The sequence below is a fragment of the Cibotium barometz genome, chromosome 58, assembly GCF_041138505.1.
Source record: "Cibotium barometz isolate CiBa-2024 chromosome 58, ASM4113850v1, whole genome shotgun sequence".
NCBI classification, from domain to species: Eukaryota; Viridiplantae; Streptophyta; class Polypodiopsida; order Cyatheales; family Cibotiaceae; genus Cibotium; species Cibotium barometz.
This window is the reverse complement of record NC_141103.1, coordinates 24,258,192-24,276,727: the sequence shown is the minus strand read 5'-3', so window position 1 is coordinate 24,276,727 and position 18,536 is coordinate 24,258,192. Positions and strand designations below refer to the sequence as shown.

The 18,536-nt window shown below is 44.3% G+C and overlaps 1 pseudogene across 1 annotated transcript in view; it reads right to left on the bottom strand.

The window, feature by feature from the left end:
• Positions 1 to 17,685: 17,685 nt before the first annotated feature.
• LOC147606054 (putative sugar phosphate/phosphate translocator At5g25400 pseudogene) overlaps positions 17,686 to 18,536 on the bottom strand; it is a 1,773-nt pseudogene continuing 922 nt past the window's right edge. The window contains exon 1 of the transcript XR_015265060.1: positions 17,686 to 18,536. This exon is cut by the window's right edge and continues 922 nt beyond it. The product of XR_015265060.1 is annotated as a putative sugar phosphate/phosphate translocator At5g25400 pseudogene (transcript).

The following is an 18,536-nucleotide window of genomic DNA, read 5'->3' as shown; positions in this document are numbered from 1 at the left end:
TCAAGATGAGGATTCCATGGCTTCTACACCAACTGTCATTTGTTCATCGATTCCCTAACTTCCCAAGAAATACATCCTAGATGGGAGCAACTACCGTGATTGGCCTTTGCATATGAAGACTTTACTTTGGTATCATTGGTTATTTGGTGTTGTTATCAAGGTTGACAGTGAGAAACTATGACTTATCCTTAGGCTAAGTTTGATGCATGGCTTGATAAGGATGCTCGGTCACATGCATTCATCATCTTCAACATTAAACCAGCTGTTGCTTGTCAATTTGATGACAATGATGATGAGACCATAGAAGAATTGTGGGATGCCATTTAAAGGGGGTATCATAGAGAGAACTCTACTCAAAAGATTGCCTTGGAGAATCAACTTTCCAACTTGAAGATCTCTGACATTGCCAACATCATGGATTCCATTACGGAGTTTGTTACCATCTAGAAGAAGTTGGTATCTTTGGGAAGCAAAAGTACTGATGAAGACTTTGTTCATCGGCTCCTCACCAAATTTCTCGAAACTTTCTCATCTTTCTGGGATAATATTTCACTTCTTTCCTCTACTCTCGATCTATATACTATTGTTAGCATGCCTCAAGGTAGAGCCATGAGGAAGAGAACAAGCCAAGGCAAATAGCAATCTAGGGGTTCCACCAGCAACAAAGTTATCTCTAAACCTACTAACAATCTTGGTCATAAGGATTTTACTTGCCATTATTGTGGTCACAAAGGTCACATTCAGTCTAACCCGCAAGAAGAAGAGAGAAGATGGTTCTACAAAAAGAAGCCCAACAATCAAACCTCTCTATCTACCAACCAATCCCATAGATCCTCTTCCACCAAGAGAAGCATTCAGGACCTTCCCACTGACTCACCTCTTTTTGCCACCTCATGTCTTACGGATTGGATAGTTGTGCACTACTCACATGACTCATGATAGGTCCATTCTACATGATATTTGTCCTAGCTCTTTAAAGGTGTCCATTCTACATGATATTTGGCCTAGTTCTTTGAAGGTGTCCATTGGTGATGCTTCCAACCTTGAGGCCTCTTGTGTGGTTAATGTGCAGCTTAACTCTTCTCCTGGCCATCATTCTACCATATGAGATTGCTTTATGTTCCCAAGCTCTCTAGCAATCTGCTCTGAGTGTTTCAGATTGCAGAGAAAGGCTATGACATGTACTTTGACAATTCACTTCTTAAGGTCATTGACACCAACACCTTCTTGCAAATTGTTGCCATGCACAAGGAGATCTTTACAGGTTGCAGGACTTTGGTGGCTCTTTGAATGACTCAGTCTCATTTGCTACAATGTCTTCAAAGCTATCATGCCTTGGCAGCTCAAGTGGATACAACATTGTGGCATGTTTGCATGGGCAATTGGACTATGCTTCTCTTTAGCTGCCTTCATAGCAAATGATCAAGGGTCTTCCACTCCATGTTTACATGGGCAATTGGACTATGCTTCTCTTTAGCTGCCTTCATAGCAGATGATCAAGGGTCTTCCACTCCATTTCTATGGCTTGTTTGCATGGCAAGGAACATAGAGAGCCTTTCCCTCATGAGGTTACTCATTAGGTTTCTCACATCCTGGAGCCTATACATATAGACTTGTGCGGTCCCATCTTGCGGACTACTACCCAAGGTAGTGCTAGGTACTTCATGCTTATTTGATGATTTCTCAAAAGTTTGGGTGTATCTTTTGGTAGAAAAATCTCATTCTCTTTCCCCCGCTTTCAAGGATAGGTGTCTTTGGTTGAAAATGTGACCACATAGAAGGTTTGACAAGTCTGTTCGGACAATGGAGGAGAATTCATCTCCAAACCTTCCACAACTTTTGTTCCCATAAAGGTATTGGCCATCAGTTCTCCACACCTAGCACTCCATGTGGTAGAATTGGCTTGGTTAAATGTAAAAACAAGACTGTCAGGAGATGTCCCATACCATGCTTTATGCTTCCAATCTTCCTCTCTCTTTTTGGGGAGAAGCTGTGAGACCACTGTCTACATCATCAACCATTATCCCACAAAGGCGGTTGGTAATATAACACCAAAGGATGCTTTACAGGACAGAAACCTTCAGTTTCACATCTTAGGGTTTTCGGATGTGATGACTGTGCTCATATCCCTGATTTTGCTAGGTCCAAATTTGATCCCAAATCATGGGAGATGATTAGATTTTTTGAGGTGGTTTTATAATTTCTAAATATGTAAGGATTAGGCACAAACCCGTGGAGACCAAGGCAATGGCCCATAGACCTTCACCAAGAGTATCAAAGGACCACTAGACATCTCCTAATTACAGCGCTAAAGGTAAAGCCTCTATTAGCTTATTTACGACACAAGGTCCTACCCCATGAGGACCAAGGCATCGGCTTCAAGGTACTGCTATTATGAGGAACCAAGAGTACTACCAGGATCCTACATGGCAATAGTTGTCATCTTGGTCCCTTTTTAGTTTTATTTTACTTTTTATTTTTAGTTTTTATGTAAAATATATAGGAGTCTTATCACTAACCTAAAGGATTAGAATATACTTAAAGACTTCATTAAAAGTTGAGTGGGAGTGCATGGCATACTTCATTGGCACATTTCGAAGATCAATCTAGGGACAAATGGGTTTATTACTGAATCTAAGAAATAATAGGCCTTATGGTTCCTCTAAGAGATAAGCATAAGAGAGTTTAGTCCAGTGATAAATTCATTTAGTTAATGTCATGAATGCAAGGAGGTGAAGTGAAGATTTTGCTCACACACCCACCAAGAAGAGGAAGGCCACCAAGGTCCACAAGCTCTTGGAGCACTAAGTGGCTGCCCACCATTGACTTCTCCCACTTAGAGTGGAGTTGCTTAAAGAAGTTGATGGGCATATGATACACAACCAAAAATAATTAGAGAAAATGGTGGAGCATAACCTCACCTACCACACCCAAGAGTGCTATCAATAGGTAGCAAAGAGGCCTAAGGTTATGGCACACATGGAGAGGCTAGGTCTCGAAAGGTTGGTTGCTCTTCCCACGTGGGGGATGGACCTTAGTACTTGCTTCAAGTTCATTTTCTTATATGACACCCATCTCTGCATAGGCACAATTCAAGATGCCACCACAAGTGCCAACCTAACCCTGGCCCTTACTCTGGATGATGTCCAAGAAGCCTTGCACACTTGGCAAGAGCAACAAAGCTATATTAGAAGCTCAGTGGTGCACAAGGAATGGTCAAGAACATTATTAGAGGTCCTACTAAAACAAGGATGAGGTAAGTGGGAGGACATTGCTTGTCTGGACATTGTTACCCTTGCCATGGTGCTAACTATGCTCACAAATCTTTGGTGGGACAAAGAGATTCTTAGGTGCAACCTCTCTCTCTTTGCCTACCTAAAGTAGGGGGTGCAAGTTAACTAGGCCAACCACTTCCACCATGAGCTGCACAATGTTTGTACCAACCCTGTAGGAAAATTCAAAGATTTAATGATACTTAAGGTGCCATGGGGCACCCACAACCCTATAGTTACCAATTTGTTGCCACTTCGAGCAAGCCTCTACCACAACACATTCCCCAGGCTTCCTCACCCCACTAGTTCTTAACTCAAAAAGCCAAGGCTGGATCAAGAGACAACCACTCACTCTTATGCAGAATTCTTAGAAACCAATCTAATGGACACACCCATAAGGAAGTAAGTGGCAAGGCACTCCAAGAGAAAATTCCATCAAGAGGACCCCTAGCTCAGCCATTTAAGTTTTCTGAGGAGGTGCCTCGTGAACATGTCCCATCGACATTCCTAGCACTAAGTCAAGCTGTTATGAAGAGGCCCAAAACACCATAGAAGAACTCTACAGTTACCAAGGTGCTGCCACTTTGAGCAAGCCTCTATCACAACATATTCCCCAGGCTCCCTCACCCCGCTAGTTCTCCTTAAACCAAAAATCCAAGGCTGGATCAAGAGACAACCTCTCACTCTTATGCAGATTTCTTAGAAACCAATCTAATGGACACACCCATGAGGAATGTGGTAGCCACCGAAACAAGTGGCAAGGCACTCCAGGAGAAAATCCCATCAGAAGGACCCCTAACTTAGCCATTTAAGTTTTCTGAGGAGGTGCCTGATGAACATGTCCCACTGACATTCCTAGCACCAAGTTCTCAAACTCTTATGAAGATGCCCAAAACACCACATAAACCCATAGGTGGATTTAGGAAGGCAACCTTGCCTCAGCAAAAACCTTCTCACAAGAAATCCTCAACTCTGAGGGCCTACCTCTCCCAGAGTTTCTAGCACATTCAACTCTATGTTCCCCTACCTTGTGTGCCACGTGATAGAGTTCTGGAAAGACAAAGAGAGCAGACTGATGCAACCCAATAGGCACTTCTCCTTGCCCACACGAACCATCCCTAGTTGGAGGCACATAAAAATACTACTAGCGCTTAATGACTAGCTGCAGGTACAAGCTCTAGAGGTTGACTCTAAGATCTGCAGCCTAGAGTGAAAGATCTTATTCACCCGAAGGTTAAAAGGGATAGAATAGCTAAGGCATAGACCCAGGAAGATCTCACAAGGGCTATTGCCACACTACATGAGGCCGAAACCCTGGTGCAAGCAAGGCTGGATGAGTTCTAGTATAGACTTTCAGAGAGCAGCACATGGATTTCAAGAGGGCTATTGTAGCCAAAGCCATGACCATTGCCTAGCTAGAGCAGCAACTAATAAAGGCCAAAGCCAAGCCAAAATAGGTGCAAGTCCTACAAAAGCAAAAAATAAGCTAGACATTCTGACGACGGATGTAGGTACCAACATAGCAAACCTTCCCATCCCCCCATAGCCGCCCTCTGGTCTTCTTGATCTATAGTACCAAAGCCTCCAACTCAACCTCCTTTAGCAAAATATTTACATAGATGAGGACATCCCCATCTCTGCTTTCCACACCATCCTTTCCAAAGTGCCCTAGGCCTCCCACCCCATCGCCATGCTATTTTTCCAAAACATAATCTCATTGACTAAGCCCTCCACCATCTTCTGCCTCCCCCATCACGTCATCAGCCTCAACCTCTAGGCATCGTGCCACATCCTCACATACTCCAATCGCATGGAGGAAGGAGAATTCCTCGAGCTATTCACCCCCGACGACCTCTGCCTCTACCCTACATCAACAACCATCATTGCCAATGCCATCCAATGGATGCTCTAACGATTGGCACATGATGGTTGGATGACACCTATTGGGATTTAAGCTTAGAGGGAATCATGGTCTATAAAAACCAATTGGAATCCTGGTAATTTATGACAAAATATGGAAGTAGATCTAACTTATGAAGAATTGCTAGTAACACCTGTTCCACACAATCAATGTGGCCTACCCCTAGGATGTTTCAGACAATGCCTCGGATGAAGAAGAAGATAGTGATGCACTCATCTTTTGACACACCAATCATAGGAGCTTCTGCCTCAAGAAAAACCGAAGAACTTCCAAACCATCAGCCTCATTTCCCTCTCTTGTTGCCTCTATTTCAACACCCTCCACCACTCTGCCAATGTGGTTACACCCCTGCCTCCAATAATACCGTCCCTAACGTTTCCTCCCCACCAACAACCCCCACCCATTAGGGGAAGTCCTAAATGGACTCACAAAGGCCTCCGCCTCTCAAGTCAAATCGCTACCCTCTTACGCCACAAGCAATAGCCTCATCCTTGGAAGGATTGGAAGAAGGCGAGATACCAACACCCCTAATTGGGGAGCATGAACAAATGCTTACCCTGACCTTCCTTTCAATTGGAGGGACCCACTAGACACCCTTGACATTGACCAAGCAATTCTAATCTTGGAGCATAGGCACACCTTAACAAGATCACGGATTGCCTAGACCTCTACCTAATCAAGACGCCCTCAACATTACCCAAGCAATGTGGATCTTGGAGCACACACAGACCTTAACAGGATCATGGATCGCCTAGACCTCTACCTAATCAAGGGTTATCCAGAGGAAAAATTTGACCAATGGTCAAGGGCACATTGGATTCATAAGACTACCATCCAAAGTTGATCCAGTCATGCATGAACTCATGGGGGAGCGACCAATCTAGTCATGCATGAACTCATGGGGGAGCAACCAATTTGGCAGCATGATGACGGCCATACCATCTCACGCCCAAATTTTGGAAGGAATATTGTTATGCTCCCTAGTACCTCCAAGTCAACCCCATTTAATTCCCCCATCAAACGATGTGGTGGGCTTGGGATCTCTTTGATAAAGAGTTGGAGAAGAACCCAAAGTTACAATTTAACTTCCCATGGATAACTCCACCTTGGCCACTGAACCTTATTAACAAGGCATGGATGCTTTGCACCATGTGGAGCTTCATTAAAGATTACGACCATGTGCCCAACCTAAAATCATAATCACCAATCGCTTCTTTCACCTTATCACCACCCCTTTGGTGGAATTTCTAGACTGGCACAATCCTGATGAAGGTCCACACAGGGCCTCGCCTTTGACATCAACAAAAACCCAACACTTAAACGCGTATTCGGCTACTACCAGAGTGAGTACAATGGATGCAAGGTTGGTGGTTTCTCATCTTTGAAGATATGTTTAAGATAGCCTTCTAGACCTCCTATAAAGCCTTCCACTGCACCACCCACTACCCAAAGTCCCACTTAAGTCATGCTTTGACTTCTACTGGAACTACAAACGACTTCTACTGCCGCCGCCACCACTGACTCCCATTGTCCTTCACTGTTGATTTCAAGGACAGATGCCGCACGACAATACTTTTTCAGCCATACTTTTTGTACTACACAGTGTGTAGTATAATGCACGGCAATACTTTTGAGCCATACTTTTTGTACTGCAGAAAGTACTTCATCTAACTAATTATGGGAAATCTTCAATGTTATGAGTTGTGTAATGCTGAAAGATAATCAAAATCAAGATTATGACTTATGTAATACAGATAGTATATACTTGGACTAAGAAATTAGCCTAGATTATTAGGCCCCAAGACATTACTTGGGCGGTCATGCATTGTAAATATGAGTCTTGTGTATAAGACATTTTGACTAATGAGAAAGAATTTTGACAATTGGGTTTGAGTCTTTCTTTCCCTTGCGATTTATGTGGTCTTCTCTTTGATGCATGCTTGCTTGAGGATTGTGTGTGTGAGTGATAGTGTAATGATGCTTGCTCTCCTCTCCCTCTCTCCTTCTCTCCCCTCCCCCATGCTCTCACTCACCAAGACATTGAAGTAAAGATTGAGCTTTCCATAGCTCTCTCCCTTTTTGCTTCTTTGTGGTGACGAGGAAGGCAAGGTTGAGGACCCTAGCTCTCCACCACAAGAGAGGATTGCTCTACCAAGAGTGGCTAGAGGTGCAAGCTGGCATGACCCTTGCATTCTTCATCTTCATCTCTTCCTCGTGCAAGGCTCAAGTGATCTCGAATCGGTGAACAATGGCATAGATTGGTAGAGAATGAGACAAGAAAGATGTTGAAGAAGTTTCAAACATATTAAGGGAGAAGAATTCACATCAAGTGAGTTTAATGCTTGTTGCAAGGAGCACGGGATTGACAGAGATTTAATAGTAGTTGCTGATACTCCAATACAAAAATGGTGTTAAAGAGCGCAAGAATCGAACAATTGTGGAGACGGCACAGAGTATGCTCAAAGAAAAATGCAGAATTCTTTTTAGGCTTGCACTTAACACTGTAGTGCATATCCTTAACATAAGTTACACAGAGGCAGTGAAGGGCATGACACCTCTAGAAGCTTATTTAGGTAAGAAACCCTTAGTTACATATTTTAGGAAATTTGGATGTGACTTTTTAGTGCATGTTTTATAACTCATCCAAAACCAAGTGGGATTCTAAAAGTAGGAAGTGTATCTTCTTAGGGTACAATAATATGGAGTCAAAGGGTTATTGACTATATTAACCAGAGGCAAAGAAGATAATTATCAGCCATGATGTGGTGTTCGAGGAATAGCCTCATCAAGTGGAGGAGAATGATCCATCCACTCTACTCTTTCAATGAAGGAGTAGCCTAGTAGACTCAACTACTAGTGACAATACCAAATCAATAAGAGGTGGATTCATCAGATGATGAAGAAGAGAAGCGTGCAACACCACACAGAAGGGGCCATATCTTGAATGGGTGAAGCACCTCTTGGATAGAAAAGCTTCGTCGTTTTGAGAATGTAAGGTGCTAGGAATAGACTTGGTAAAGTGTTGCACATAATGAGAGAGATTAGATTAGGGAGACTCAAAATAATTAAGATAATCCATGATTAAGGGATGTGGACACTAATGAGCACACTCAACCAAATGTATTACAATATGCTATCAACCGATAACCTCTAGCCAAGTCTCTTTGCCATGTGGCATCCTTATCCATGAGTTGTCACCTTTCCAAGATAGCACCTCCTCATGTGCTTATCCTTCCAACATTACACAATTGATATTACCCACACTATACTTCCAACACTTCCCCTCAATTACATAAATATGTGACACCATATTTTCCAACACTCCCCCTTGGTGTCACATTACACATTTGATATTACCTAAACTATACTTCCAACACTCACCCTCAATTACATAAATATGTGACGTTACATTTTTTAACACTCCCCCTCGGTGTCACATTCCATATGATTCTATAAGCACTTCATTAGTCTCACCAAAATTCTTTGGCACTCCCCTTGGTGTTATTTTCGGACACCCTCCTATGCTTACAAGGACAAAATTGTTAGTAGTCATCTCTTGTGGGCCTTTGTTGTGGGTGTGACCGCGCAGGAGCATTGCTCAGTGTTCCTCTATTTCTCCCCACTTTTTGTGTTTTGTCCCCTGTTTTCAGTGGTCGTGGGGCAGTAGATGCTAGCTGCCTTTTTCTCTAGTCTGGCCGACTGTGATGACTTGGTCGACTTGGATTTTATTTGGCCGACCAGTTTGTCATGAGAAGTTGGGACTGCTCGGCCTATTTTGGGCTCGCCGACCAAACCACAGCAGTCCTGGACCATATATATATAGGGGCTGCCCCCCACATCTCATTGTATTGGGTATTGTGTACCGGATCTTGTATATAGTGCAGAGTTCATACAGCTTCACTCTCTCTCTTCTGTGTTTGCTCTTCCACACATAGTTTAGCATTTTTTAGGCTAGTGGTTCTCTTGCGTTTGCTTATCTTCATGTTCGTGTCTTGCTACGTTATGCTCTCAGCAGTTTTTCTCATATCTGCTGCGTATTTTGACATGGTATCAGAGCCCCAGGTGGCTTTAAGGTTGGAGACTTTGGAGAGCTTGCGGGATTGTTTCTTGAAGACCTTGGAGCTTATGGGAGATTTGAAGAGCTTGCGGGACTACAAAGCAAAGGATGAGGGTGTCATTGAGTCACTTGAGGCAGATGTGCCTGTGAACTTGCCACAAGCAAGTTCTGTTGGTTTTTTGGTGCTGAGGTGAGGATTGGAGATCTCTTGGGCTGTTCAGGACTTGGAGATTGGGTAGAAGGAGGCCATCACCATTGGACAGCCACCTTGCATATTAGTTGCAGACTCTTCTTCATTTTTTCCCACTCACCCTCCCTTCACAAGACCAACGTAACCCCCCCGAGATGGTAGACTTGCTTGAGATGGCTGAGAAGCACGTGAAGATCCCTACTCTCCCCACGTTTTGCGTGGATCGACAGTGGCACGGAACTAACTACGGCATATCAAAGGTAATGATGGAGTCTGTATTGGAGTCTTATGACTTGGGGCTGATTTCATTGTGGTTGGTGTTCCACAGCTGGAGTTGGAGGACGAGGAGTTGTTACCCTCTACTAGGAAAGAACGGGAGGCTCAAGCACAATTATGGGATTGTGTCAATGCCCGTGTGCATTTTTCATCTTCCTTAATTGCACACCACATGTGATTAATTATATCAAACATATGACGTTAGCTAGAGGGACTTGGCAGCATTTGCCTCTCTGTATATAACAGGGTATCACCCATGAAGCGGATCTGCTTGGAAGTTCAAATGTGCGGGTGATGGATCTTGCAAAGTCTTCGACGATGCTGAAGCACATCAACAAGTTGCAGGCTCTTCAACAAGAGGTTCTTCAGGCTAGGAAGGAGATATCTTCAGGCTAGGAAGGAGATATCTTCAGAGGACATGGCCATCACTTTGCTATCTCATCTGACCTCTCAGTACTTAACATTTTACTCCTCTTTGATCACCAGTGGTGGTAGGCGAGAAATACAATTATTGGAGAAAATGTCCTAAGCGGAGCACCGATCAGGGTGCAGATTCCTCAGCTGTAACCGTGAAGACTTCAGCTTTTGTGCACTTGGAGATTATGGACACTAGCGTTTCATCTTCTTCAAGTAGGGAGGTGGTTGGACTCATTGCTATAGGGACACTTGGGTTTGGATTCTAGATAGTGGTGCTTACAGGCACATGACTCCTTCCTAAGAGTTATTACAGGATCTTCGGAGGTGCGCAGGTCACATCCTGATTAGTCCACTATCCCTATTCACAGTGAGGGCAGGTTAGAGATCATTTTCGATGGCAGAGGAGGGAAGCATTCCTCCCAGGTTCAATTTGTCCCATCTTTTGGCTTTCATATGTTGTTAGTGCATGAGGTTTGCAAGACTGGTGTACGGGGGAAGTATGAGAAGCATTTTGTTGCTCTCTGAGACAAAGCGATAGGCCAGATTGTTTGGGAAGATAGAGTGGAGAAAGGGATTTACAAACTCTCAACAATCTCTCTTACAGGTCCTCAATTAGGTGATGGGTCATGACCACTTGCATGTGGATACGCTGCAGCAGCAGCACGCTTTCCGGGACCGGATGGTGGATGGCTTGCCAGATGTTGGCAGTAGTAGGTAGGGACATTCGAGTTCTTGCGTTCGTTAGTCAAAGGATCTTTTACACGTGAACTATGCTCTGATGTCTCGTATCAGTCGGGATAAATAGCCTCCTGGAGTTGAGGAAGCTCTTTTCTAGGGGACTTGTAGGAAAGCCAAACAAGTGGGAGATGGTGACTTGCAGGTGGAGGTGGATGTTGAGCAGCCTCCAGGATATGAGGTTCTAGGTTCAGAAGGGTGGGTTTACAGGTTCCAGAAGGCCTTGTATGGTCTTCAACAGGTTCCCAGGACTTAGCATACCAAAGTTACAGTTGATGATCCTTGTGAGCAAGTTGATGGCTCTTTGTTTTGGAAGCGGTTTGGTTCATTGATTTGGTTTCTAATCACCAGATTGGACTTGAGCTTCCTGGTGGGGCTATTGAGCTCATTTCTACAGACGCCTTTGAGGACTCATTGGGATGCAGGATTACAGATCTTGCGGTTTCTGCGGCATACGAAGGATCTTGGACTTTGCTATGATACTAGAGGGGGAACGATGGTTAGTGTCAGACTCCACGGTTGGAGTGACTCAGATTGGGGAGGAGGAGATCCAAACACGAGGAGATTTACATCAGGCTATGGTTTTACGCTCGGCTCAGGAGCTGTTTCATGGAGCAGCAAGAGGCAGCTAACTATTGCCTTGTCGTCTATAGAGGCAGAGTACCGAACTGCTTGTGGTGCTGCTTGCGAGGTGGTGTGGTTGCAGAGGTTACTTGGCGAGATTGGGTTTCCATTGGAGGAACCCATAGTCATCTAGAGTCACTTTGTTTGTGAGAAGTTTTTTGCTGATGACATCTTGCTAGAGTTTTGTTCGACGAAGGACAATGCGGCAGACCTCTTCACAAAGGCTCTACCTCAAGCGATGCTCCAGTAGCACTCTAGCTCGCTGGGGTTGGTTCCACATCTAGGAGCTAAGAGGGGGTGTAAGCAGTTATTTCCTATCTGTACATTATCTCACAGAGGGCCTTTGTTGTGGGTGTGCTCGCCTAGGAGCATTGCTAAGTGTTCCTCCATTTTTCCCCACTTTCCACATGTTTTTTCCCCTGTTTTCAATGATCGTGGGGTAGTAGATGTTGGCTGCCTATTTTTCTAGTATGGTCGACTATGATGACCTGGCCGACTTGGATTTCCTGTTTTTTGGTTGTGAGCAGTTGGGGACTGCTGTCGTCCTGTTTTGGGCTGGCCGACTAGGAGTCCTGGACCATATATATATAGGAGCTACCCCCCACACCTCATTGTATTGGGTATTGTGTACCGGATCTTGTATATAGTGCAGTGTTCATATAGCTTCACTCTCTCTCTTCTGCGTTTGCGCTTCCACACAATTCAACATTTTTCAGGCTGGTGGTTCTCTTGCGTTTGCTTATCTTCATGTTCGTGTCTTGCTACGTTGTGCTCTCAATCAGCTGTTTGTCTCATATCCGCTACGTATTCCAACATGGTATCAGAGCCCTAGGTGGCTTGAAGGTTGGAGACATTGGAGAGCTTGAGGGACTGTTTCTTGAAGACCTTGGAGCTTATGGGAGATTTGAAGAGCTTGCGGGACTGCTGGTTTTTGGTGCTGATTGGAGATCTCTTGGGCTATTCAGGACTTGGAGATTGGGTAGAAGGCGGCCATCACCGTTGGACAGCCACCTAGCATATTAGTTGCATTTTAAATTAACCATTAGGTATTTAATACAGATCCTTATAACTTCAGATTGCAATTCGGAGTTAGTTTGATACTCCAACTCTTCTTCATTTTTTTCCCACCCACCCTCCCTTCACAAGACCAAAGTAACCCCCTCCCCCCCGAGATGGCAGACTTGCTTGAGATGGTTGAGAAGCATGTGAAGATCCCTACTCTCTCCACGTTCCTCGTCGTGGATCGACAGTTGGACGGGACTAACTATGACATATCGAAGGTAATGATGGAGTCTGTATTGGAGTCTTATGACTGGGCGGATTTCATTATTGTTCATGTTTCACGGCCAGAGTTGGAGGACGGGGAGTTGTTACCCTCCTCTACTAGGAAAGAACGGGAGGCTCAGGCACAATTGTGGAACGTTTCAATGCTCGTGTGCGTTCTTTCATCTTCATTAACTTCACACCACATGTGATTAATCATATCAAATATATGACGCTGGCCAGAGGGATTTGGTAGCATTAGGCTTCTCTGTATAACAGGGTATCGCCCATGAAGTGGATCTCCTTGGAAGTGCAAATGCGGGTGATGGATCCTACAAAGTCTTCAACGATACGGGAGCACATCAACAAGTTATAGGCTCTTCAGCAGAGGTTCTTCAGGCTAGGAAGGAGATATCTTCAGAGGACATAGCCATCACTTTGTAGTCTCATCTGACCTCTCTGTACTCAAAACTTTCTACTCCTCTTTGATCACCAGTGGTGGTGGGCAGGCTCAGCACCATCACAAGGGAGGAGCTTGTGCCTATGGTCTTGGACCAAGAAGAGCGTTTTACGAACCCTCCACAAGGCGGAGATTATGAGGCCTTGACTGGAAGGCCGCGGTAAGGGAAAAGGAAAGTCTTCAAAGGAGAAGTCTTCCGAGCAGGAGCCCGACATGGATCGTGACGCCTTTAAGGCAAAGAGGACTTGTAACAATTGTGGGGCGAGAAAGGCCATTATTGGAGAAAAGGTCCTAAGAGCGGAGCACCGAATAGGGTGCAGATTCCTCAACTGTAACTGTGAAGACTCCGTCTTTTTGTGCACTTGGAGATTATGGAGACCAGCATTTCATCTTCTTCGAGCATGAAGGCGATTGGACTCACCACTATGGACACTCGGGATTGGATTCTAGACAGTGGTGATTCTAGGCACATGACTCCTTCCCGAGAGTTATTAGAGGATCTTCAGAGGCATGCAGGTCACATTTTGATTGGTGACGAGTCCACTATCCCTATTCACAGAGTGAGGGGCAGGTTAGAGATCGTTCCCGATGGCAGAGGGGGGAAGCATTCCTCCCAAGTTCTTTTTGTCCCATCTCTTGGTTTATATCTGTTGTCAGTGCATGAGGTTTGCAAGACTGGTGTACAGGTGGAGTTTGAGGAGCATTTTGTTGCTCTCCGGGACAAAGCGATAGGCTAGATTGTTTGGGAAGGCGGAGTGGAGAATGGGATTTATAAACTCTCAACAATCTCTCTTACAGGTCCTCAGTTAGGTGATGTGTGGTAGTTTCGTCATGACCACTTGCATGTGGATACGCTGCAGCAGGCTTTCTGGGACCGGATGGTGGATGGCTTGCTAGATATTGGCAGTAGTAGGCAGGAACATTCCAGTTCTTGTGTTCGTCAGTCAGAGGAGCCTTTACAGGTGAACTATGCTCTGATGTCTCGTATCAGTCGACAAAGAGCCTCTTGCAGTTGAGGAAGCTCTTTCCTAGGGGACTTGTAGGAAAGCTAAGCAAGTGGCAGATGGTGACTTGCAGGTGGAGGGGGATGTTGCGCAGCCTCCTCCAGGCTTTGAGGTTCCGGGTTCATAGGGGGTGGTTTACACATTGCGGAAGGCCTTGTATGATCTTCAACAGGTTCCCAGTACTTGGCATACCAAAGTTACAGTTGATGATCCTTGTGAGCAGGTTGATGCCTCTTTGTTTCGAAAGCGGTTTGGTTCATTGATTTGGTTTGTTGAACACCAGATTGGCTTTGAGCTTTCCTGTGGGGCTATTGAGCTCATTTATGCACACCTTTGAAGTCTCATTGGGATGCAGGATTGCACATCTTATGGTTTCTACAGCGTACGAAGGATCTTGGACTCTGCTGTGATCCTAGAGGGGGAATGACAAATGGAGTCAGACTCCATGGCTGGAGTGACTCAGATTGGGGAGGAGATCCATACACGAGGAGATTTACATCAGGCTATGGTTTTACCCTCAGTTCAGGAGCTGTTTCATGGAGCAGCAAGAGGTAGCCAACTATTGCCTTGTCATCTACAGAGGCAGAGTACCGGGTTGCTTGTGGTGTCGCTTGCAAGGTGGTGCTGATTGGAGATCTCTTGGGCTGTTCGGGACTTGGAGATTGGGTAGAAGGTGGCCATCACCATTGGATAGCTACCTTACATATTAGTTGCAGCCTCTTCGCTCGTCATTTTTTTTCCCACTGACCCTCCCTTCAGAAGACCAAAGTAACCCCCCGTTGGGTGGCTGACTTGGTATTAGAGTGCCAGGTGGCTTGAAGGTTGGAGACATTGGAGAGATTGCGAGACTGTTTCTTGAAGACCTTGGAGCTTTCGTGATGAGAGGTTTTTTGCTGATGACATCTTTTGGACACTCTCCTATGCTCACAAGGACAAAATATGCCTCTCTCATGACTCCCATACACATACATGACTCTTGGAAAAATTTCCATTTTAAGGCTCTTCATGGCTTGGGTAGGGCACCCTCATACGATATATCAGTGCCTCAATCGGGGCACATGCACGAAACTATGGATCTCTTGACCGTTATATGCCACATCACGAGCACCAAATCTTGAGCTCCACTCGACCTGTCACAGAAATGTTAGCTTGACATGGCCACAAAATAGCATGTCACACCTCGCTAAAACGACTCCCATCTTCCAATGCAAACTTGGTCGCCAAGGAAAAGTTGAAAAAGATCTTAACCGTACACATGGTTTTGCATGAACATTAAAAAAAAAAGAGATACCTCCACTTGGGTATCTTCTAACAAATATTACATACATTTTTTATCAAACGCATGTGAACTACCTCTTATTGAGGTCTGTTTACATTGACCATTGTAAGTATTAAGGCTTTTAAAAACCCAAACCGCAAAATGTACCTTCTAACTCTTTATCTTGATTGGCAGAGCCGTTTCACTAAAGCTGTCTGGATGCTGCCTTGTAACCTATTGAGGTAAGCCCTTATCTCCTTGATTTCCACCACTCTATGCTCCTTGCCTTTGCACTATTGCGATCTATGGTAAGTTGTTGTGTCCACTGCTATGTCTGTGCTATAAGCTCAACCTTGGCTTCCTCTACTTGCAATGCATGGACTGCTACGCTTCTTCCCTTTTTATCAAATGCTTATAAACCTCTTGTGCTTAGCAGCTTCCACCATTTCTTGTATGCTGATGCCACTTGCCTTCTTCTCTGTCTGCTTAAGATTTCTGTAAGGCATAGCCACAATCCTTTTTTCATGCAAAAATTACCCTTCACTTGGGCATGTAAAAACACATCTTGCCTTCTCATATTAAAGCATACTCTTGTTCTCTACCTTGCCTCAATCTTCTTACATCAAAGAACAAAATGCATAAAAATCCTAATCAAATGAACCAATGTGCAAATCTACTCTAAACTCTCTACCAAATCCTAAGAACCTAGCATGGCTATGATACCATGTTGAGACTCTAAGGTGCTAGGGATAGGCTTGGTAGAGTGTTGCACATAATGAGAGCGATTAGATTAGGGAGGCTCAAAATAATCAAGGTAATCCATGATTAAGAGATGTGGTCACCAATGAGCACACTTAACCAAATGTATTGCAATGTGCTATCAACCATCAATGTGAGGCTTCAAAACTAGATAGCCTCTAGCCACGACTCTTTGCCATACGACATCCTTATCCATGAGTTGTCACCTTTGCAATATAGCACCTACCCATGTGCTTACCCTTCCAACATTACATAATTGATATTACCCAAATTATATTTCAACACTACAAGCTCTATAGGGATATTAGTAAGTGGACCTCCCTCCATCCCTTCCTCTACTTTGTAAAGAAATGGTTCACACTTATTATTCAAGATAGTAAAAATACCAAGAATCCAATTTTTAACTCTTTAAGGGTTGATTAACTTCAGCAATTAATTGGTGGCCTTTTTAGTAAATCATTTCGAATACATTTTGGCTACCTGCATGCTGTTCCCTTATGCCCTTACAAAGATGTTACAAGACCTTGGATTTTACATTCACGGTCAAAGTTCCTCAAACACCATCAAAATCATGGTCAAAGTTCCTCAAACACCATCTTTTAATGGTCATACAAGGAGAGCTTGGGCAACATTTTAGGGAGGACTCTTTTTTTGTTTTTTTGAAAGCCCCCTTTCTTGGAGATGTAGCATAGCTAGAAGCTATATCACTCACACACACACAACCCTACCGTGTCAAGGCTCAAACCCATGACCTCTTGAGTAGGGTGGGTCATGACTGGGTCATGACGAGGTGAGCCACTCATGCAACGCTTGAGGGAGGGGACTCTTTTAAACACTCTTTTCAAAAGAAAGAGTGAATACAAACAAACCTCCCTCACCACTCCAATTAATAATGAATCAAGATATACAAATAGTTCTTGTACTAGCCTTTATGAGCTATTTTCTCACAACCAAGACATCATCACATGTTGGATATATGTGCTAGATATTGTTTTTTTTTCCCTTCTTCTTCTTTCTCCAAAAAGGCATTTAGACTTGGACACTGCTCTGATTGTACCATTTCCAAGATAGACTTATATCAACAAGGTCTCAAGTTACTGAAGCAAGCGTCAGCATCTCAATCAATCTTCAATGCCTTCTACTTCAATATGCTACACTATATTAGCTCAGTCCCGGAATTCCTTTCATCGACATTCTACAGCTTCAAGTGCATACTTTCAATTACATGAGAAAATTCTCCTATTTCCCTATTGAGCTTTGCAAACACACCAATCAATCAATCCATTACTAGCAATAGGAGTAAAGGACTATGAATTGAATGAATACCACCAGTAAAACTAATAATGCCCTTGTCCAATGCTCAGTAAAAGCCCACCTTCTGTCAAATGTTCTGCCGAAACCCATCCTCAAGCACCATCTAAGAGCTCATGGCACAACTATTAAACATATGTCATAACAAATACTGGATAAGGGAGGAGTTAACCAGACCAAGATCATGATGGTGAAAGCATACACTATGCTATCAGCTGAATTCTATGCATTCAAAAATTTCAGAATCTAGATAATTAAAAACATGTACATTCTTAACCAATCTTAAAACAGGCAATAACAATGCCACTGCAAAGCTGACTAAAAAACCTCTCAAGCTTGAGCATCAATCTTCCTGCCCACATGATTCCCCTCTTCGTCTCGCTCCCCGGCCTGATCAAGCAACCTTCCAGCCTCTTCGTCGGGCTCCCCGCCCTTCTTCTGCAGCTCCTTTGCCTTAAGCCCTTGAAGTTTGCAGTGATTGTAGTAGCACACTCCCAGAAAAGCCAACCCATAACCAATTAAATTGATGGTGGTAACCCTATCCTTGATGACCGACCATGAGAAGGTGATAAGTAGCCAGTCCTTGACCACCCCAGCCACATTCATCGTGAGGGCAGATGTCTTGCCAACGAGAAGAAAAACAGCCAAGTTGAGGGCAAAAGCACAGGCTGAATTTGTTCCGAAAACCATGTAATCCAGGTTGAAGGAAGATGTTGCCCACAGGGTAGGATACTCAACGATGAACCATGGGATGGAGAGGAAGGCGAAGCAACATGGGGCTATGTAGTACAAGGATGTGATGGGGTTGAGTGTGATGCCCTTGGATGTGAGGAGAATTTGAATCAACACAAGGCGAGTTGCTTCAAAGGCAACGGCACCGAGCTGCAGTATGACCCCCCATGCATTAAATAGAGCCTCTCCATAGGCGGCAATGGCAACCCCGACAGAGATACCCACCATGTTCATCATGGTTTCAGACTTGAAGCCCT